The following is a 10795-nucleotide window of genomic DNA, read 5'->3' on the forward strand; positions in this document are numbered from 1 at the left end:
ATCTTGATGTATCGTGAGTTTTTCTATTATAGTTGGATCTTATGATGTTTCTCCCCCCTCTACTATCTTGTGATGAATTGAGTTTTCCTCTTGAAGTTATCTTATCGGATTGGGTCTTTAAGGATTTGAGAACACTTGATGTATGTCTTGCCGTGCTTATATGTGGTGCCAATGGGATATTCACGTGATCCACTTGATGTATGTTTTGGTGATCAACTTGCGGGTTCCGCCCATGAACCTATGCATAGGGGTTGGCACACGTTTTCGTCTTGACTCTACGGTAGAAACTTTGGGGCACTCTTTGAAGTACTCTATGTTGGTTGAATAGATGAATCTGAGATTGTGTGATGCATATCGTATAATCATACCCACGGATACTTGAGGTGACAATGGAGTATCTAGGTGACATTAGGGTTTTGGTTGATTTATGTCTTAAGGTGTTATTCTAGTACGACTCTATGATAGATTGAATGGAAAGAATAGCTTTGTGTTATTTTACTACGGACTCTTGAATAGATTCAGAAGAAACGATAACTTTGAGGTGGTTTCGTACCCTACCATAATCTCTTCGTTTGTTCTCTGCTATTAGTGACTTTGGAGTGACTCTTTGTTGCATGTTGAGGGATAGTTATATGATCCAGTTATGTTATTATTGTTGAAAGAACTTGCACTAGTGAAAGTATGAACCCTAGGCCTTGTTTCCTAGCATTGCAATACCGTTTGTGCTCACTTTTATCATTAGTTACCTTGCTGTTTTTATATTTTCAGATTACAAAAACCTATATCTACCATCCATATTGCACTTGTATTACCATCTCTTCGCCGAACTAGTGCACCTATACAATTTACCATTGTATTGGGTGTGTTGGGGACACAAGAGACTCCTTGTTATTTGGTTGCAGGGTTGCATGAGAGAGACCATCTTCATCCTATGCCTCCCACGGATTGATAAACCTTAGGTCATCCACTTGAGGGAAATTTGCTACTGTCCTACAAACCTCTGCACTTGGAGGCCCAACAACGTCTACAAGAAGAAGGTTGTGTAGTAGACATCAGAGTCCAAAACAAGGGCAAAAGTGCTTGGAAAAGTAGATACGATGGAGACGTATCAACTCCCCAAAGCTTAAACCTTTGCTTGTCCTCAAGCAAATCAGTTGATAAACTGAAAGTGATAAAGAAAAACTTTTACAAACTCTGTTTGCTCTTGTTGTTGTAAATATGTAAAGCCAGCATTCAAGTTTTCAGCAAAGATTATGAACTAACCATATTCACAATAACACTTAGGTCTCATGTTTACTCATATCAATGGCATAATCAACTAGCGAGCAATAATAATAAATCTCGGATGACAACACTTTCTCAAAACAATCATAATATGATATAACAAGATGGTATCTCGCTAGCCCTTTCTGAGACCGCAAAACATAAATGCAGAGCACCTTTAAAGATCAAGGACTGACTAAACATTGTAATTCATGGTAAAAGAGATCCAGTCATAGTCATACCCAATATAAACTAATAGTAATGCATGCAAATGGCAGCGGTGCTCCCCAGCGGGTGCTTTTTAATAAGAGGGTGATGACTCGACATAAAAGTAAATAGATAGGCCCTTCGCAGAGGGAAGCAGGGATTTGTAGAGGTGCCAGAGCTCGATTTTGAAATAGAGATAAATAACATTTTGAGCGGTATACTTTCACTGTCAACATAACAACTATGAGATCTCGATATCTTCCATGCTACATGCATTATAGGTGGTTCCCGAACAGAATGGTAAATTTATACTCCCCCACCACCAACAAGCATCAATCCATGGCTTGCCCAAAACAACGGGTGCCTCCAACTAGCAACAATCCTGGGGGAGTTTTGTTTAATTATTTTGATTTGATTTGAGCATGGGACTGGGCATCCCGATTACCAGCCGTTTTCTTGTGAATGAGGAGCGGAGTCCACTCCTCTTGAGAATAACCCACCTAGCATGGAAGATACAGACAACCCTAGTTGATATATGAGCTACTCGAGCATACAAAATAGAATTTCATTTGAAGGTTTGGAGTTTGGCACATACAAATTTACTTGGAACGGCAGGTAAATACCTCATATAGGAAGGTATGGTGGACTCATATGGAATAACTTTGGGGTTTATGGAGTTTGGATGCACAAGAGTATTCCCGCATAGTACAGGTGGAGGCTAGCAAAAGACTGGGAAGCGACCAACTGAGAAAGCGACAGCAGTCATGAACATGCATTAAAATTAATCAACACTGAGTGCAAGCATGAGTAGGATATAATCCACCATGAACATAAATATCGTGAAGGCTATGTTGATTTGTTTCAACTACATGCGTGAACATGTGCCAAGTCGAGTCACTCAATTCATTCAAAGGAGGATACCACCCTATCATACCACATCACAACCATTTTAATAGCATGTTAGCACGCAAGGTAAACCATTATAAGCTCCTAGCTAATTAAGCATGGCATAAGTAACTATAATCTCTAATTGTCATTGCAAACATGTTTATTCATAATAGGCTGAATCAGGAACGATGAACTAATCATATTTACAAAAACAAGAGAGGTCGAGTTCATACCAGCTTCTCTCATCTCAATCAGTCCATCATATATTGTCATTATTGCCTTTCACTTGCACGACCGAACGGTGTGTATAATAATAATAGTGCATTGGACTAAGCTGGAATCTGCAAGCATTCAACTCAAGGGAGAAGATAAGGTAATATGGGCTCTTGGTTAAATCAACAATCATGTTATTAGAGCCACTAAAAATTTTCATTATGGTCTTCTCCTCTCGACCCCCAAAGGAAAGAAAAGAAAATAAAACTATTTACATGGGAAAGCTCCCAACAAGCAAAAAAAGAACGAGAAATCTTTTTGGGTTTTCTTTTAGTTACTACTACCAGCATGGAAAGTAAACTAACTAATTTTTTTGGTTTTTCTTAAGGTTTGTTAAACACACAAGAAGAAAGCTAGAAAAAGAAATTAAACTAGCATGGATAGTACAATGAAAAAGTATGAGCACCGACAACTAGAATGAGTGTGTGAACATAAATGTAATGTTGGTGAGAAATACGTACTCCCCCAAGCTTAGGCTTTTTGCCTAAGTTGGTTTATGGCCATGGGTAGCCTGGCTGATATCCGAAGTTGTCACAGGGGTCGTACTGAGATGCAGCAGCCAATGCCTCCTGGGCTGCAGCACAGCGGCGAGCTGCCTCCGTCCTCCTCTCGTACTCATTTGCCTCCTCAATGGTGATAACATATCTTCCTTATGCCTGATAATCAAAAAGGGCAGGAGCAGGGAGAGTAACATGGACAGCGCGGCATCTGTCAAAGATTAGTCGATACTGGAGGAATTGTTCATTCCTCTCAAGAAAATGATGACTGACCATAGCATTATAATCCAAATAAGCAGGAGGCAACTCCCTATCATCCTCATGTACATGTATACCAAGATAACTAGCCACACGGGTCGCATAAATCCCTCCAAACAAATCTCCAACTAAACCATTATTATGCAACCTATGTGTAACAATTGCCCCCAAGTTGTATTGTTTGTCACCTAATACAGCACTCTTGAGAACACAAAGATCAGGAACACACATGTGACATGCTTCATCTTTACTGTTAATGCATCTACCCATGAAAAGAGCAAAATAATGTATAGCAGGAAAGTGGATGCTCCCTATGGTAGCTTGTGCTATTTCTCTAGATTCTCCCACAGTGATACTAGCAAGAAAGTCTTTATATTCAGATTTACGGGGTTCATTAACATTGCCCCACTGTGGTAGTTTGCAAGCAGTAGTGAAATCTTCTAGGTCCATGGTATATGATTGATCATAAATATCAAACAGGACACTTTGAGAATTACGTGAAGATGTAAATTTAAACCTTCTCACGAATGAATCAGTCAAATAGTAGTACTGAGGACACTTATCTTGCATGAAGTCCTCAAGATCGGCATTACGCAGATATGCATCAAATTCATCCTTGATGCCTGCATTTACCATAAACTCTTCTGCAGCCATTCACAAGGCCGCACGCCGGCTTCCCTTGGTGGTTCATCATCCTGCTCACGCATTGCGAGCCTGGGTCCTTTCTTTCTTGAAGAACCACCTTGGTACATTTTCCTAGACATATTTCTTCCTCTAAAAAACTTCTGAAATTTTTAGTAACTCAAAATAAAAGTGAATCAAACTCAACAAAACTGATAGCAACTACTCCCACAAGTGCCTAGAGCCTATATCATGCATTAGAATTACTTGGAACCTCATAAATTTGACATGCAAGCTCAAGAATGGGGTCACCTAGGCAGCAAAAAATTGCAATGAATAAAGCACTAGAACAAAAACTAATTGGACCATTGGAGGAGTTACATACCAAGGAACAATCCCCAAAGCAGTTTTGTAAATGGAGCTTTGAGCAAGGAGATCAAAAATGGCAGCAAAGTGAGCTAGAACTCGTGCTTGAGCTGGATGGTGATTTTTTTGGGAGGAAAATGAAGTGTATGGGTGTAGGAATAAGTGGAGGGGGCCACCATGGGCCCATGAGGCAGGGGTGTGCCCTGTAGGGGTGGGCGCGCCCTGGACCCACGTGGCCAGGTGTCAGCTCCCCTGCTGTGTTCTCAGTGCCAAATATTCTCAAATATTCCAGAAAAAATCATACTAAATTGGCAGGGCATTTGGAGAACTTTTATTTTTGGGAAATTTTTTTATTACATGGATAATTCAGAAAACAAACAGAAAATACTATTTTTACTTTATTTAATCTAAATAACAGAAAGTAAAAGGAGGGTACAGAAGGTTGTGCCTTCTAACTTCATCCATCTCATGATCATCAAAAGGAATCCACTAACAAGGTTGATCAAGTCTTGTTAACAAACTCATTTCAAATAACATGGAATAGGAGAAATTTCGAATAACACTAGGTTACCTCAACGGGGATATGAACATCCCCAATAATAAGAATATCATATTTCTTCTTAAGAGTGGAAGAGGAAATTCAAAACCTCCAATAATAATCGTTGGAAAATTTCCAATAGAATTGATGATATGAACTTGAGGTTGTTTCCTCAAAAAGTGTACCGTATGCTCATTACCATTAACATGAAAAGTGACATTGCCTTTGTTGCAATCAATAACAACCCCTGCAGTATTCAAAAAGGGTCTACCAAGGATAATCGACATACTATCGTCCTCGGGAATATCAAGAATAACAAAGTCCGTTAAGATAGTAACGTTTGCAACCACAACAGGCACATCCTCACAAATACCGACAGGTATAGCAGTTGATTTGTCAGCCATTTGCAAAGATATTTCAGTAGGTGTCAACTTATTCAATTCAAGTCTACGATATAAAGAGAGAGGCATAACACTAACACCGGCACCAAGATCACATAAAGCAGTTTTAACATAGTTTCTTTTAATGGAGCATGGTATAGTTGGTACCCCTGGATCTCCAAGTTTTTAGGTATTCCACCCTTAAAAGTGTAGTTAGCAAGCATGGTGGAAATTTCATCTTCCGGTATCTTTCTTTTATTTGTAATGATATCCTTCATGTATTTAGCATAAGGGTTCACTTTAAGCATATCAGTTAAGCGCATACGTGAGAAGATAGGTCTAATCATTTCAGCAAAGCGCTCAAAATCCTCATCATCCTTTTTCTTGGATGGTTTAGGAGGAAAAGGCATGGGTTTCTGAACCCGTCACTACAAAAAAATACACTTCCGTGATGATACGTGTTTGTCACAGTAGGTCGCGTTTTTTGTCATGCATGTACATCTATGACGATTTTATGACAGAATCAAGATAGTCATACCTGTGCTGTCGTAGAAGTGTTCCATGACATTACCAAAATTATCATCACAGAAGTGTCCACATCCATGACGATAAATCGCGCGTCACAGAAGTGCTTTCGTCAAGGGTGACCGACACGTGGCATCCACCATAACGGAATGCCGTTAAGCTATCGGGTCGGGTTTTGGAGTCGATAACCCGTTAACAGCCCTAACCAATGGGGATTTTCCACGTGTAAAATCATCATTGGCTGGAGGAAACACGTGTCGGCTCACCGTTGGGACAGATGTCATCCAATCATTGGACCCAAGGCTCCTATGATACGTCGACATGTGGCACGGCCCAACAGAGGCCCATTCCGGTGAAAAGGCCGGCCCGTTTGACTTGGTCAAAAGGTGGCGGGCCGGCCCACGAAAAGCCTGTTAAAGGTCTATCCGCATATAGCCCATTTACAACCCGATAACCCAGGGCCCGTTACGCCCTATCCGAATTAGGCCCAGTAGCGTCATCTGGGCCGTCCAATATGATTCCGGCCCATTTTAACTTTCGGCCCATGTGTGGCCCATGACTTCTTTCGGCCCATATGAGCCCCTTTGTAACTCTTGGCCCATTAACGGCCCGTGGTGAAACTGGCCCGTAATAAACAGTGTATCACTTTATACCCATTAACGGCCCATTATTCCACTGGGCTGTTTCCAGCCCAAGTTATCTTTCGGCCTTCTCAGGGCCCATTTATTCTTGGGATCATTTACATCATTCGGTTACTTACGACCCGTTACTGTCATTTTCTGCTTGTGGGCCAAATTCAGCCCATCGTTACAGTCGGCCCATTTGTGGACCGTTAATATGTTGGGTCATTTTCATGTCAAAAAAACCCGTTGGGCTGTTTTCATACAGTTATCAAATACGGCCCGTTATGGTCCACGAATAGTACGGCCCATGATTGGCGAAACAATGATACGCCCGGTAGAAGGCCCATGGACCCTATGGCCCGTAGAAGGCCCATGGACCCTATGGCCCGTAGAAGGCCCATGGATCCTATGGCCCGTACAAAGGTCAATGGATCCTATGACCGTAGAAGGCCCATGGATCATACGGCTCGCAGGAGGCCCAGGGTTACAACAGTTTGTGTGCTGCCATGATTATTTTGGCCTAGTTACCAAAAATAGGCTATTGTGGCCACTAGAAAAACACAGAAAAAGAACTGCAGTGACTACAAGCAAACACTAAACAAGACAATGAGGAAATGAATAAGCAAGCAATTAACGCTAGCCTATTACCGCTATTACACATATTACATCCACTGGGCATCAAAGTTCGTCACCGGTGCAAATATAGGGAACAAAGTAGCATATTACATACAATGGTCGTCAAAATTGGCCACCAGTGCAAATAAACGCGGCAGCAAAACAAGAGCATAACTGAAACAACTTCAGAAGAGCTCAAGAAATGTTATCCTGAGTATCCACCCTGCTGGCAGTAAGCTTAGCAAGCTTATTAGCTTTGTCCTGTTTGGCGCTAAAATCCTCCAATGCTTGTTGTTGCACCAGAAAGTATGCATCTGATTGCTCCAGGGACTTCCGCAGTCCTTCCGCTTCTTGTCGCAGCACAGCTGATCGATGTCTTTCAGCTTGCAGTTGAGACTCAAGAAACTGAATTGATTCAGACAATGAGTTTGAATAGCTTGTGCAAGCGGTAGTGGCCAGTAACTCGAACACTAAACCAAGACAGGACTTTGGGGTTGTCTCACTGTCTTCAAGATAGTCTTCCTTAGCTGTTTTATCAGCTTTGTTGGAGACCAACAAGGATGTGTCACTATCCTGAACCTTATCTGCATTACTTCCTTTACAATTGCTTAATAAGGAACTCTTCTCCAATATTCTGTCAGCATTCTAAAAGAAGAAACAAGCAGACACATAGCATGTACTAGTATATGAAACTCATTTCGGTGAACCAGTTCATTAGTAAGGTGGACAGGATTAAACTACCAATTCTTCTATTGCCAAGTACTAGTACATAATAAAAGCATCAAACAAACATATATCTATGTCCTATGGTCACTGCATTGTCTTGCCAAATCAAAATAGAGACACGGTTCAAATCATATCAGTTCAAGACAAAGCAGCAGTGAAAGAATACAAAGCGTGGGAAACAACACGGCACAACAAGATTTCAGATGGGTACCACGGGTCTACATGTACAACAACACTAGTGGCTCTGTTGTGATGCTAGTAATATGCATGATATGAGAAGTCAACTGTATACACAATTGAAATTGAAATCAACAGAGCTATTGATAAGAGCAAACCTGTTAAAGAAACATGTGTGAACATACCTGCTGTGCCATTGGAGTTTCGATTGGATCCTTCAATTTAAAAATAAGTTTGTATGAGTAAATACAGTGATACAAGAGCAAAGCAGTATGCACGATAGCAATCATAGTTAAAAAAGGCGCGCCTAGGCTCTAGGCGTTGGCAAAACGCATTGCGCATAACTACGCTTAATCTGTGCATAACTGCGCATAAGCATGCGCTTTGGTCAGTAAAGCGCAAGGTGGTGGCAAAAGGCACAATTAACTCCTAGCGCTTTTTTGAACTATGATAGCAATGGAATCTTAAATTAGAACAGTTGTTCTTCAGGTTTATGCACTTGTTCTACATGAACAGAGTACAGTAAGATGCAAGAATATAGTACTTAAAAATAGAAAATGAGCTCATAGACCTTACCACATTCTTGGTTCGGGACCAGTACAGAACAAGGTGTTCACAGTCATCATCTAGTAAATGTGTCTTAGGAGAACGTAAGAGAATTGGATGAGTTTCTTTACCGGTGAAGTATGTTTTCTTCAGGTAATTCCAATACTACCACCAAGCATTCTTGAAGATAGCAGAGGTATTAGCACAGGTTACCTCATCCTGAGTTTCCAAATCGGTCCTTCTCTATAGAGAAAAATGGGAAAATTTGTTGTATTATAACCATCATGGAGGTAGGATGTATGGGACAAAGCAAAGTAATTGCCATGAATAACATTACTTACACATAACTCCTGGACAAACACCTACAACTGGCATTTTCCTTCATCTTCATTATAACATTTTCAAGATGGGAAGATACGCACATACGATTTAACAACATCAAATGTGATAGCTGCTAAACTACGACTAGCTGGTTGTGCTTCCTCCATAGGAATAGGCGTACTAACTGGTGGAGTTGGGGTTCGCTGTGGTAGTACTGGCCCTTTGGGCACTAGAGCCGCCTTACTAACTGCTCTTGTTTGGGAACTCTGTGGTGGAGATGGTGCTGTGTCAACAGGAACTGGGTTACTATCTGCTGGGGTTGGGGTTAGATTGGGTCAAGCTGGTTCTCTGTCCATCGCAGTAGGGGTACAATCTGCGAGAGTTTGGGTTATGTGTGGTAGGGCTGGTTCTTGTGCATGTACAACCGGGGTGCTATCTCCACCAAGAGGTAGCACTGTTTTATTTGAAGACCGTGTTTTTAGTCCACTGGATACTGGCATCACCCGCTCCAATTCAAATGGCTGATAAACAGGAAACATAGTTGAATGTACAGACATTGTATGAGAGACAGATGCAATAGATAGTGTGGAAAAAAGGCATGAAATAGTTGACATGTATATTGTTTAACTAAAACGGATAGCATGACATAATTTCACGTATATGATGTCTATCTAAACTGGATAGCATAGCATAACATAATTCAAAGATATGATGAATAACTAAACAGGATCGCATGACATAATTCACCTACATGGTATCTAAGTAATCAGGATCGCATCATTTAATTCACATATGTGATTTATATGCTAAACAGAGGGCATTCGATATGATGTACGAACTAAGAACATGGTGTTGAATATTGTGTATATGATGTCTAAACTATGCAATGCAAGACACCATATGCATGATATGAGCAGTATAACTGTGCCAAGTTTGAGCATACACCTCGGTGGGGGAATAGGACTGGTCATCTGTCTATGAATCCATCTCTATGGAGTTATCGGGGCCCAACAAGAGATCTGCTTCAACAGGTAGCACTATCTGCTCTAAAGGCCTTATTTTCACTCCAGATTTTTCCATCTCCCACCCAAATGGCTGATTTACGGGAAGAGTAGTTTAATGTACAAGCATTGTCGACAAATGGAAATGTAATGAAGAAAAGGATGGGCAAGATATCATTCAAATATATGATGCCTGGTTAAACAAGATGGCATTGCACGTTTCACATATATTATGGCTGGCTAAAAGACATGAGACTGCATAATTCCTAGATATGATATAGAAACTAAACATGTGGCACTACAAAACATGTCTAAACTAAGCAGATGACATATATGATGTCAAAAGTAGGCACTGCAAGGCAACATATGCATGATATGACTAACATCATCATGCCAAGGTAGAGCAAACACCTTGGGGGGTAAACAGGAGTGGTCAGCAGCGTCTGAATCCGCCTCAGAACAGATATCTTCCTCTAGATTACAATCTGGAGAGGGGTGGGGAGGGTTTGCCATTGAACCCACCATGGAGCGATGTCTGCATGACATTGTATTGCCGCGCAAAACTCTTCTCTTTTTCTCTACATGTTCAGCATGACTGCGTACAATATCTGACATGCATACTAAAAAAATATGGTGAGATTATGTAAGGAGAGCATGCAGAAATTTAGAGTGATGGTAACAACCAGTGGATGGATCCAAAAATAATGATAGCAGTGTCACACCCAATACGCGATACTATCCTAAAGAGACTCGAAGGTCCCACCAAGGATAGAACCGCATATTGAAACGCTTTTGCAAGGTGGATATCATTACATCAACATTACATAATAGATGGGGATACATACAAAAGGCATACAATGCCACACGAATACAACATCATCATACATAAGGGAACCATCCGACTACAGATGAAACACAAACAGAAACTCAAACGACATCCACCCTGCTAGCCCAGGCTGCCGACCTGGAA

This window comes from Triticum dicoccoides, chromosome 6B (genome assembly GCF_002162155.2).
Source record: "Triticum dicoccoides isolate Atlit2015 ecotype Zavitan chromosome 6B, WEW_v2.0, whole genome shotgun sequence".
Classification (NCBI taxonomy): Eukaryota; Viridiplantae; Streptophyta; class Magnoliopsida; order Poales; family Poaceae; genus Triticum; species Triticum dicoccoides.